Consider the following 12,894-nt stretch of genomic DNA (forward strand, 5'->3'; position numbering starts at 1 on the left):
GTCTTGCATTGGATCTGCCTGTTAGTGATTCAGATGGCCTGTCAAAGATTGTCTGTCTTTCTTGTATCAAGAAGATAGAGTCCATAGAGGTGTTCAGGCTCCTGGCCAGACGTAGCTACCAGAAACAAGTGTCCAAAGAGCAGCTCCCTAGTAGTCCAGTAAGATCAGCCCCTAAGAAAAGGACTAAGGACACGAGTGGTTCCGACGCATCTCCTTTCACTGTGAGCTCACGTCCATCAGCAAAGAGGAGTACCATCGGGGTTCGAGGAAAAAGGCTTGCTTTTACTCCTGCACAAAGTAGGAAATTTTTAATGTGATAGTGTTGTAAATAAAATTATTTTTTTAGCTCACATTGATGGTCCACATAATGCCAGTGCCTCGACATCATCTGCAATCGCTGTGGAGCTAGAGGGTAGGTCAGAAACTATCCAGTTTGCAGCCAACATTGGAGCACCAGGAGGGGCAAATGCTCTAAGCTCACCTAGGTGTGCATAGGCAGGACGAAAGTCAGAGCTCCTACAGAACATACATAATAATCACAACGGGAGTTATTAATAACTTACCACTTGTAAACACAGTGTGCTTCGTCCACAGCTATTGCCACTAAAGAGGAATTGAGTGGAGGCTCTAGTAATAGCATCCTCCAACGATAGTCTTCAACAACAGCCTCTGGGGCAGTGAACAGCAGACGGTACTTTCCATCCGACACATCTTTGTTAGTGGCAACAAGACTTCTGTCGATTCCCTTATTACTACTGAGGATGGCAGCAGAAACACCTCTAGTGTTCAGACTCCTGGTCAATCATGAGAGACACAAGGGGAGAGATGACAAGAACTACACTTCTGGCGACAAGAGGACCCTTAGTCCTACCAAGCTTGTAGTCCATCAAGAAGGGTAGCAATTGATAGCACAGAGACTTGCCATACCCAGTTGGGAACCACACAAAAACGTCCCTTCCTTCTGACAGGAGCTTGAGAGCACGGACCTGCTGTTCCTTGAGGATCAGTCCTTCTTGCTTCACACAAGACAGTGCATACGCTAATGCTTCTTGGATATCAAAAGACGTTGAAATTGCCATAGTAGTAGCTAGCTAGCTTTACGGAGCTATTCATGAGATTACAATTACTTTTACGGAGTAGGTGCTCATACATACACCATTAGTGTTAAGTCGCTCAGGAATTCGCTCTTTTTTAGCGAATACCTGAGCGAGGTGGAGCCAATAAGAGCACGCCCAGATACACGCCCCAGGCCGAGGAGGCGACCTAGCGTTCAATTAGAGACGGATCGGCCTGGGATCGAGGCTAATTCCACCATAGATACAACAGTTTCTCTCTTGACTTCTATATCTATGATTCCAAATTACTTGAGAGCTGAGCCAGTGATGCTATTGGAGCATCCCCACAACAATTTACATCTTCTATGTAGGAAAACATGGAGGAAGATATGTATTGTTGTCTTTGCACTGAAAATTGTGTGCTTTATACTTTATAATTATTGTGAATTCACAAAATTTTGCCTCCTTTGGCGACCAGCCGCTTGGGGATAACGCCGCCATGTTTTGTCTTGAAATTTGGCTGAGAAAGTAAGTTGCAAATATGGCGATATAGCTATGCACAACATCGATTGTCTTACAGGCAGATCCAACATTGCAGAGCTGCATCAAAGCATTTAACTCTTATAGGTATAAGCATGAGTAACTTGAAAGGTAAATCTTCCTTCACTTTGATAGAATAATAATGCAAACAATTTTGCTACTTTGATACAGAGTCTTTGCATGCATGCAGTCTCTTTGATGCTTTGTATATATAACTAATAGAGCCATAGATGTAGGAGAGAGGGATTGGAAACGGAAGTGGGCCTCGGAAAACATCCGCGCCTCGCTTTCTTGTCTTCTTTTCTTGCCTCAAATGAGGAAAACTCATTATGCCTCGAGGCGTAGCCGCACGAGGGATACGGTAAAGCTGACTGTGAGTGTGTGTGTGTGTGTGTGTGTGTGTGTGTGTCTGTCTGTGTGTGTGTCTGTTCCAGCTGTAACTGCTCAACGGTTGCAATGCGACGAAAGCTAACAGCTTCTATAGGCTTCTAGCCACAATCTCTTGGATTTTGATTCGTGGATTAGCAAACTAAAGCTTCTTTCTCGAGTTATGGCTAGTTTGACTCACATTGAAGGCTGTTGCAGTCTCTTCAGAATCTTTCATAGCATCATCTGTCCGCACAAACTTTCTATTCAACATATGAGTTAGCCTTGCACTAAAGCGCTAGCTTTTTGTTAGCTACAATACTCAGAAAATATCTGTTAAAACAGCTACCTATGGATGTAATGCGCATGCGCGCTCATTCCCCATGTGTGAGAAAATAATATCCAAGATAGATCCAGATCCTCCTGGCAGAATCATCTTTGTCTTGAGGGCCTGGTAAGCCACAAAACACTACCATATAACAATATAGATAACAATATGCATGTACACAGGTCTTTTCTTCTTAGATATTATATACACTGAACTATAGATCCTGGAAGAATCAATTTTCTTCTTTCTTGAGGTCAATAACAACAATAGATGCATGTCAATAAGTCTATTCTTCTCAGTGACTTTATATAGATAAGCTAACTTTAATATAAAATTCATTATAGAAACTAATATAACACTCTAATACTTTTCAGCGAAAGCAAAAACATGGCGAGAGGCATTAGCACAGCGCCAGCTTGAACACTAGTTGTAAGCGGTGAAAGAAGAGGGAAAGAGACTCAATTAACAGTGCATTGGTACATGGTAATAGTAAGGAGAATGTGCAGAGCTATATAGTGGTATTGGATACTTGTTTCACAGTAGATATAAAATCATCAGAGGATGCTTAGTTCCCTGAAATTGTGAATGTATTTGTGACTGTCAGAGGCTTCTCTTTTGCTGCCAACTTAAACTTAAATGAAAAAGAAAACCATCAAGAAGTCCACTAGTTTGAGGCAATAACCATGATCATTCACACGACAAGATACATAATACACCATGTAACTTTCTTAATTGTTTTCACTTTTGATGAATCAGTTGTACGAAGTTTCTATATATACTAGGCTGGTGAGCGTACATTTCAATTTCCAATTCATTAAGTATAATTACATACACTTGGAGACAGCAAAACACTCCACAGCACTGCCAGTTGCTTTCTAAGTGTAAAACGAGTGGGATCAAACCGAACATTAACAACTTACACGATAAAAATGATTATTACAGCTATAATTATGATTAGTTTAGCACTCTATCAGACAGTCTTAGATGGAGAGAAGCTGGTGAGGTATACAAGAGTGTATATATAGCCGGAACACATTTACGAGGGCAGTGACGTGTAGGGGTGTAGAGAGGAGGGGTATTCTTCGGTATTCTTCTGTCTTCTTTTCTTCAGCGTACTCAGTACGTTTTGGCTTGCGAGGTATTGCTATATAAAATATAGATGAAACAGCATTTGTAGTAGTTAAATATCTCGGGCCTACAGGCCCTTCACCACAATCTACTACCGGGCCAATAACAATTGTGAGGTAAAAATAGGTGACTACACATTCATGCACACAAAAGCTATACATCCACCTGATCCAAAACTAATGCTCTTGGGGTGATCACCAATCATAAGGGAATGTATACCTAAAATTAAAATTTCTGTAACGCTTAGCATATTCCCAAAAAAGGGATCTTTAGTGGTGCTCTTTAATTCAACTTTTTTCTAGCACTAAATTCTACCAGCTGATGTATGACTAATTTTCTTTGGCTTGGGGTGATACCACATGATTTACCAACAAGCATATTGAAGTATACGACCTAAACATTAATCATTTCAGAGAAAAAGGGATAAATGTGTACAATACAAGATTAAACTTACCTAAATTCAATGAAGAAGATAGTTGCAACGGTAAATAGAGCTTGAATAATGGTTATTCACTATCTATATAAAGCACAGTTGCACTGGATACTGGAAAACTTGACAGAATACTAGTGACGACTCATAAAATCCTAGATTTGCAATAATCTCAGTTACCCGCGAGGTTACTGGGGAATAAATTAGCCCTCATTAAGCGAGGCGAGGATGTTTATCGAGGTCATATGTGAAGTACATTGAAATCTACTTCCGTTTCCAATCCCTCTCTCCTACATCTATGCTCAGACTAGCCTCGATCCCAGGCCGATCCGTCTCTAATTGAACGCTAGGTCGCCTCTCGGCCTGGTATTGATTGTATCTGGGCGTGACCGGAAACTGGTATGTATCTGGGCGTGACCGGAAACTGGTAAGTATCAGCTATGTACTGTAACATCTTCAGTTCATCACAGTTGGCTAAAAATACAGCGATATAATGATATAATGACACTAGAAATTAATACTGTGCACAGCAGTACTGCGTCCATAATAAATGCAGATGTTTAGAAGTGAAGATCTCAAACAAGAGCTTCCAGAAAGACTTAATAATTACTGCGCCTTCAGGTGGCATAACAAAGATTGTGTGTTCACAGTGCATCAAGAGACAGTAGAATCCTGACGTCACTGGTCAGGATAGCAACCACAAGTGTTGAAAGAGCCATTCCATGTCAGTAGTTTTAGTGCAGGTAGTTCTATAAGATCGGACCCTTGGGAAGGACACGAGTGGCACTGGGGCATCCTCTTTCAATAAGTTCGCACCCATCAGCTAGGAGGAGTACGACAGGGGTTGGAGGGGAAGGTTCCATTTTGCTCCTGTATACAAATTAGTATGAACTTAAATTCACCATTCCACTACACATTTTGTAACTCACAGTGATGGTCCACACAAAACTAGCCACGATCCCAGGCCGCACTTCCTTGAAGGTCGGTGAAGGAGGCTAACACAACACCAGTGCCAGTGCCGTAATGTCATATCTTGATCCAGATACCAAGGATTGGGCTATAGGCTATAGTGTACAATTTCCAATGATGAAAGGGTATTATTGATTTATATCGCTCACCTTGACAATACATCCCAGGCCCAGCCACTTGTGGACACCCCTGAGCATAGTATACAAGAGATCGATGGCCAGAGTCTGAGGATAGATTCTACCAAGTGTATCTGGCAATCAATGGTCTAATCAAGCGCTTGTATTAAATTGTGTAGTCAATCAAAAGTAGCCACTGATAGCAGAAACTTGAGAACCTAGGTCTGTTCTTTCACAAGAGTGATGCTCCTTCTTCCTTTGCACAAGACAGCTCCTCACACTCTAGCTAGCTAAGCCTATATCTACATATTATATGTCTATGACAAACTAAACTTGCAAAGAATAGACCTATGACACGGAGTTCTTTGTGATTTAACGGTGATTTTACGGAGTAAGTATGCTTACATACACTATTAGTGTTTCTATTCCCTCCACCTTGCTCAGGTATTCGCTCTTTTTTAGCGAATACCTGAGCAACCACAGCAACCACATGCCCAGATACACGCCCAGATACAATCAATACCAGGCCGAGGAGGCGACCTAGCGTTCAATTAGAGACGGATCGGCCTGGGATCGAGGCTATGCTCAGACTAGCAATACATAGGTAGTTTTTTAAAAAGGGGGGGCTTCAGCCCCTCAAAATCACCCCTGGATCCGCCCCTGCCTCAAGAGCACAGTTTGCTACAAACTATTAATATCTTTACTGACATTTTGAGTGCACACACCCCTTTTTGCTCATTACACGCCCCTTTTTAGCAACTCGCCTCATACAACGGAAGTGCTGTGTGTTGCCTCCCTTTCTTTCGTGTATCTATGCTTTAATTAACTAGTTATTGACTGGTTGACTAGTAATTATGGCTTATAACCAACCAATGCCGAGGGCGTAGTTATAAACCAGTACCAGTCAACAACTGATTTATTTACTGCAAAAACAGCAAAACAGTCATTTGAACATCAATGGAGACAGTCAAGCTTGCTCTCACAGCCACTTTGTGCCTCAGAATATGCAGTTAGAACAGTTACAACTGTCAAGTATGAGAGCTAGCTACTTCTAAGTTCTCCAAGCAGCTAGCCTCGAGACCAGGCCGATTAAAATACGTATTTTAATCGGCCTGGATTCGAGGCTACCAAGCAGCTAGCAAGGTTCTACTGGAAGCCATAAACTACCAGACCCGCCCACCAATATCAGCAGGTTTTCAATTTGCATTGCACAAGAGTCTACTGCACTGTACTCCTCTAGCTCTACCTCTGAGCCACAGCCTTGACTAGAAACACAGAGCAAGGATTGAACTGCAGTGTTTCAAGCCTCATGAACATGTAATAAGTAGCTTAGACTAGACTAGTCTGGCCACGCCCTCCCATACTTCGTATATGCAAAGAGGCTGGAAATCGAGACTAGACTAGACTGCTAGCTAGCTCAGGTCAATATGACAATAGCACAAAACGTAGTCTACAAAACTTTTTGTGTGCTGTATTGCTATTTTACTGTGTACAAATTGTCAAGATGATTCAAAAGTTGAATAGTGCTTGTAGGAAGTAAAAATATGAGCCATATTCCAATGGCTCATATTCACTGGAAATCACCTAGGATATAGATAGGAGTGAATCAGTAAATAAATCTAGTTATTTACTGATTCAGTCCGTATCCTAGGTGATGTCCAGTAATTATATTATATAATTACTTCCCCCAGGCACTATGTTATAGATAGTACATGGGCATGAGGTATCTATGTGTTATAGTGTCCCATATCACGAGGGCTTTGCCCGAGGGATGAGGGACACTATAACCGAATGCACATGTGCTAACTGATTTAGATCCCACTTTTCATTGGCTGCCTCTGGCAAGAAGTGTATCTATAAAAGCAGCAAGCCTTAGCAACAGCTTTATTTTTGAAAATGTCCTGTTCTGACAAGCTAGTCTAGATGATTTCTGCTAAAAAAACCTTTGCATTGGCCTTGCTTCAACATTGGAATGGACAAACTAGTGACTCCACCTTGTGCAGGAAGCGCTCTTCAACAAATGAGCCCAGCCTCCTCTTTCCTGCACTCAAGCCCCACCCAGGTCAAGCTTCTCAGTAAACTGTTCTGATATGTACTAGCAATTGCAAGGAACAGCTTGCAGCAATGCTACAGTGCACTATCGTTCCCAAAAAGACACAGGAGTCTACTGAAGGAAACATGGCTGCAGGATAGAAACAGAAGTCAGGAGGACGAAGTTGACAAATGCTACAAGTTGAAGACATGCTTTCATCATAGATAGTGCTTTCATGCTTGTGACAATGGACCCAGAACTGTTAAAATCATTGGCTCTTAGTGTTCCTCGTAGAGACAAGAAAAGATACTGGTGAACCCTACCATCAACCCAGCAAACGCTATAGAAACTGGTAGTGAAAAAACTGAACAGCCATAGCTAATTATCATGCAGCTACAGCTTTATTATCATTTCTGTTCATTCAAAAATTGTACTTGTACTTTATACCCTCAAGCTTATAATTCCCTGGGAAATTATGAGACTATGGCTCATAATTCCCTGCTAAACACACACAAGTGGGATCTAATCTTATAATCTACTTCCTCAGCAGATTTGAATTGATATGATGCATCTTGACAAAATTTGGTACATTGCACGCAATAAAATTCAAAAATGTTGTGTAAGCTTGACAGTACAGTAGAACCTCGATTATCTGGCCCTCCATTATCCGGAACCTCGATTATCCGGCTTGGCAGTTTTCTTTTTAGAAAATGGGCGTGTCCCTCCAATGCGCATGCGCATTGCAGCTGTTACCATGGAGACATGCCTGCTTATCTTATGCGCATGCGCAGACAACCATGTGGCACTGCTGTTATCAATAAAGTGGGTGGATCAAGGCGTGGTTTATCTATTCGATTATCCGGCATATTCAGCCTGCTTCTGGAACCAAGGTGTCCGGATAATCGAGGTTCTACTGTATTGAACTGAACTAGCTGAAGCCTGTAGTAAAATTCTTGCTCTGTGCTTTCTCAGTAGTCAAGGCTGTGGTTCAGAAGTAGAGGATTACAAGTAGACTGTGGTGTTGTTGACAATAACCATAGATGCAATAACAGACTACTTCAGAGCTATAGTACAGGTAGCTAGCTAGCGAAAGAAAGGGATAGGCAACACCCAGCACTTCCGTTGGATGAGGCGAGTTGCTAAAAGGGGCGTGTAATGAGCAAAAAGGGGTGTGTGCACTCAAAATGTCAGTAAAGATATTAATAGTTTGTAGTATTATAGCAAACTGTGCTCTTGAGGAGACACCAGATACACTTAAACATAGGCTATTAATCTTTTAGAGCTACTATATGCAAAGTGATGAGAAAGTGAGCTCCAAAGGGGGTGTCAGTACACTCTACAAAGGTAACCATAACAGGTCTGTTCCCAAGTCCTTCAAATGCCATCTCTTCGATCACACAACACAATACAGATAAAGATACTTGTGTTTCACTTTCTAATACTTAAACTGTGTCTTAGATCACTTCAAACTAGATTACCATGTACAGTAAGAGCAGGAGAGGTACGCAAACTTTATGGACTTCGGACAAACGTTTCATGGTGCTGCTACTACTTCACTGCATTGAGAGCTGGAAAATATGCTTTGTTCCATGCAGTTATAAACACACTTTAATTTTGTGAAACGTACATGTTATAAAATTATTTCATATTGGTACATAAACTGACAAATTGGTGTTTTTTCACACAAATCAAGCTGAATAAAAGAAAGCTCGGCACTAACATAGCAACTGTAGCTATCAGTAGTGCTGGGTGTATGATGCCTGATGGCTTTGAATTTCTTTTTTAGGCCCCCTACGAGAAAAATAAGGGATCATTGTGTGTACTTTCTTGAGCGCAACTCGCCTCCAACCAGAGAGTGTGACGTCACACACTGCATTTACCTAGCATCACGTGGGGCGTTGCCTATTCGTGTATCTATGCTAGCCTCGATCCCAGGCCGAGTTTTCGCTTTTATAATGGTTTGGTACTAGTTGTCTGCGCATGCGTCAAAATTTTCATTGTATATTTGTGGTCGGCAAAAATATTTAATAAATCAATAATCGAAATTTGTACACAGAAAATGCACAGAGTGAGTACACAAAAGATGCGCATAGGGAGTACACAAAAGATGCACATAGGGAGGGAGCTGCTTCACAAAGGCCCGGGGAGTTGCCAGTTGTGCTGCAGCACAATTACAGTGACCCAGGGCAACTTCAGGATGATTGAATGCCTTTAAATTACGTTTCAAAAAGATTTAGCAGGCTGCTGGACTTCTCTGATTCTAGGCCCCAACTCGTAACTCAGTTAAATTTTGCTTGAGAAAACGTAGATTCTCTTGATGTCTCTGAGCTACCCAGCAACGCTTGAATAAGCAGGTCATACTCCAGTCCTGTGAGTATAGGACAATATTAAAAGAAACCAAAGACGGTTAAACCCTTACCTCAAACTGTCCAGTCTCGTCCGTTAGTATAGCCAAGAGGAGCACTGTTGGGATAGCTGGATATTGCCATTGCTCCTGTACAGAGAAGTAGACATTCTAAATACGTGTAGATCTATACATATTAAATTTCTCGTATTAAACAGGTTATAGTGTCATTGTCGACGAGCTGATGATGGCAGCACCAAGTTCCCTAGCTTCACTTCATATTCTCATGAATCAGCGCCGTTCTTTTGGAACCACCGTCTGAGCACTCTTGTCATGAAGTCATTTCAAAATGGAATGTTGATTGCTCACAAAACCAATGGAATGTAATTAAATCGTGATCTTACGCCCACACATATTTCCTAATTGTTATACAAATCGCCAAGCGAAGGCATCTCTCTCTACTTGTGTTTTGCTGTGGTGTGCCCAAGGACTGCCTTGCTTATGCTTCGTAGCAGCTTCTATGTTAGCCTCGATTCCAGGCCGCTAAGAGAGGGCCTGGTATCGACTGTTTGCGCATGCGCCACCTCTTCCCCACTTTCTCCTAAACCAGCTGGGCGTTGGAGTAAAAGAGGGCTGCGAAGCAATTATCCACGCAGTCACTTCTCCTCAAGCCCCAGCGACGGGTGCTGGACTCTCCTTGCGGATTTTTCTAATGCATTCAATAGCATCGATCGGGGAAGCATGTTTCAGGAGTTTCGCAGGCACATCCCCTCTCTCTCCCCCTGGATAGAAGCCTGCTACTCCAGCCAGCCCAACCTTCTTCTGGGAAGCCACTCCTGCAGCGGAGTTCAACAAGGGGGTCCTTTAGGCCCCCTCGGTTTTGCCCTCACACTCCAACCCATTATTGATTGCATTCAATCTGAAGTCCCAGGCCTGGCCCTTAATGCGTGGTATTTGGACGATGGCACCCTAATCGGTTCGCCCAACGACCTCTTGTCTGCTCTCGAGATCATTGAAAGAGAAGGTCCGAGAATTGGCCTCCACTTAAATAAAGCCAAGTCTCTCCTCTATATTCCTGCTGAGGCTGATCAATCTGTCAACCCCCTTCCTTCAGCTGTCCGTGAAGGCTTCTCACTCCTTGGTTGCCCAGTCGGTCCTCCTGATTTCTGCGAGGCTTCATTTCAAACCCGCATAGACAAGATCAAACTCTCTCTGAACCTTCTCCACACCCTTGAAGACTCTCAAGCACAAACCACTCTGCTACGCTCATGTCTTGCACTTCCCAAAGTGGCACTACAGCTCATGATTTTGACTGCTCCATCCGGAGGGCTCTTGAGAGTATCGACCTCTATCGGACTGGTCGTCATCCCTTCCTTGTAGTAAAGGAGGGCTTGGGCTGCGTAGTGCCCCACTTCATGCCCCTGCTGCATATCTGGACTCCTCTCTTCACTCGGCACCCTTGGTTGAAGGACTCCTAGGTCGCCCTCCTCCCCCCTCGATCTTCTTAGATGAAACAGTGTCAGCCATTGCCTCCTCCTCTGCTTGTCCTGACTGGCAGACTCTGAACGACATCGACATTCCCCTCAGACAGGGAGCCCTCTCTGCTGCTATTGATGAATCCGTAGCCCGGTCCCCACCACTAGGTCACGAGCACTGGCCCTCTCCACTGGTCTCCCTCACGCTCACGACTGGCTGAACGTAATCCCTTCTCCCTCACTCGGGCTTCACCTCCAAGATCGTGAGTTTCGATCATGCCTGTGTTACTGACTAGGGGTCCCGCTGCACAATGACCAGTTCACCTACCCTGAGTGTCATGGTACTCCCTAGGTGGGATGTGGAGGCAACAGTGACCGTATCAGCCGTCACAACGCCGTCTGTGACGTTGTTTTTAAAGCGGCTCAGTCTGCTGCTCTGGGTCCAGACTCCGCTTCTCGCCCTGCAGACGTCCTCCTCCCCAACTGGATCAATGGTCGTCCAGCGGCTCTTGACGTCCATGTCATTTCTCCTCTCCAGTCTCTCACACTGTCTGAGGCTGCAAGGACCCAGGGCCATGCTCTCCAAGTGGGGGTCCAGCGTAAGCTGGCTTCCAATCTTCCCAGCTGCAGGTCTGTGGGTATAACATGCATTCCCCTTGTGGCCGAAACCCTGGGCATCTCAACCATTCGTGATATCAACCGGTCAATTTTTATCCGCTCAGGCGCGGACCGAGACTCAGTTACAATTAAACACCTCTTTGGGAGAGTCAGCATAGCCCTTTGGCGACTTCCATGCTCATTCACAGGTCACCAACTCTATCACCTGTGCTTGATGGGCATACCTAAACTTACTATATGCTAGTTTGTTCTTCATATCTTTACCTTACTTAGATATCGATTTATATCTGTCTACCCGTTTTGTACTTACCTTACCTACTCGTTTTACCCAGAAAGTGGGTAATTCGGATACCATTGTATTTTGCTCAGTAAAACAATGACGTCACAACGAACGGAAGGATAGAAGTGTGATTGTAGCCCATGTGATAGCATTCTAATAGCTACCCTTACTTAGCCTACTATGTTAACAAAAGACTCAAAGCCTGCAACAGTGTGGATAACAATCCTCTGAACGGAGGGGAAGGCTGACAATAGCCTATATGGATAGGCCACGCCCATCTGACACTAACCTTGGTGAACTCTATCAGAAAGAAATTGCTGCTGTAACCAATACAGCTCTGTCTCTAGCTAGCTAGCTATATAGCTCTGTGTCTGACTTTATGAAGAGTATTCTTATGTTATTCAGGATATAATTCGGGTAAAATTCAGTTTAATGGGAAACATTACGGGAATATTATCCAATAATTTTGCGCATGCGCAAGCAGTCAGTAGCAGGCCTAATTGCTTGTGAAGGAGGCTACTTCTATGTATGAAGTGTTTACTATGCGTAATGCATGCGTAATGATTATCCAAATGCGTTGAGCAAAGTGCAGTTCTTTGCTGCCTCCAAGTTCATCACCTGACTGGACTTTTGCAATTTGATTGGTCAAGACGGAATTCCGTCTTGGCACATAAAACGATGACAAGAGTGCTCAGACGGTGGTTCCAAAAGAACGGTGGCACATGAACAAGACTTGATAGCGCCATAGGGCCCACACAAAAATATCTGAAGCTTGAAAAAGCCTCTTCCCTTGTTGTTCAGTCTTCAGAATAAGCTTCAGAGAAGAGAGAAGCTTCAGCTAAGAGCCATTCCAATCGATTCCAATAATGATAAAACGGGAACTGACTTCTAGTACACGATAGTACACGAATATAAATGTCACGAAAGTGAACGAGAATATCCATTCGTCAGAATCTGACGAACGACTGACGCATGCGCAGACAACTAGTACCAGGCCTACATGTAGTTGTTCGCCTAACCGTTATAAAAGTGAAAACTCGGCCTGGGATCAAGGCTAGTATCTATGCATGTACAAACCTCGCAGCTGCATTTAGTGGTGGGCGGGTCTGGTCAAAGTTTATGCATGGCTTCCAGCTAGACCTAGCTAGCTCATGTAGCTCCACAGTATTACTGCTAGCCTGTAACCGCATAATTCTTAGGCTGTGAGAGCAAG

General features: G+C 43.4%; 2 long non-coding RNA genes across 2 annotated transcripts; both read right to left on the reverse strand.

The window, feature by feature from the left end:
- Positions 1-2,831: 2,831 nt before the first annotated feature.
- On the reverse strand, positions 2,832-4,147 carry LOC135331324 (uncharacterized). Its single transcript, XR_010392997.1, has 2 exons — positions 3,872-4,147; positions 2,832-3,433 (listed from the first exon to the last, which is right to left on the reverse strand). It is a non-coding gene; the product is annotated as an uncharacterized LOC135331324 (long non-coding RNA).
- Positions 4,148-4,317: 170 nt separating this feature from the next.
- On the reverse strand, positions 4,318-5,399 carry LOC135331762 (uncharacterized). The gene is made up of 3 exons (XR_010393057.1): positions 4,966-5,399; positions 4,777-4,911; positions 4,318-4,717 (listed from the first exon to the last, which is right to left on the reverse strand). It is a non-coding gene; the product is annotated as an uncharacterized LOC135331762 (long non-coding RNA).
- Between the last annotated feature and the right edge of the window lie 7,495 nt (positions 5,400-12,894).

Source organism: Halichondria panicea, chromosome 2, assembly GCF_963675165.1.
Source record: "Halichondria panicea chromosome 2, odHalPani1.1, whole genome shotgun sequence".
Lineage (NCBI taxonomy): Eukaryota > Metazoa > Porifera > Demospongiae > Suberitida > Halichondriidae > Halichondria > Halichondria panicea.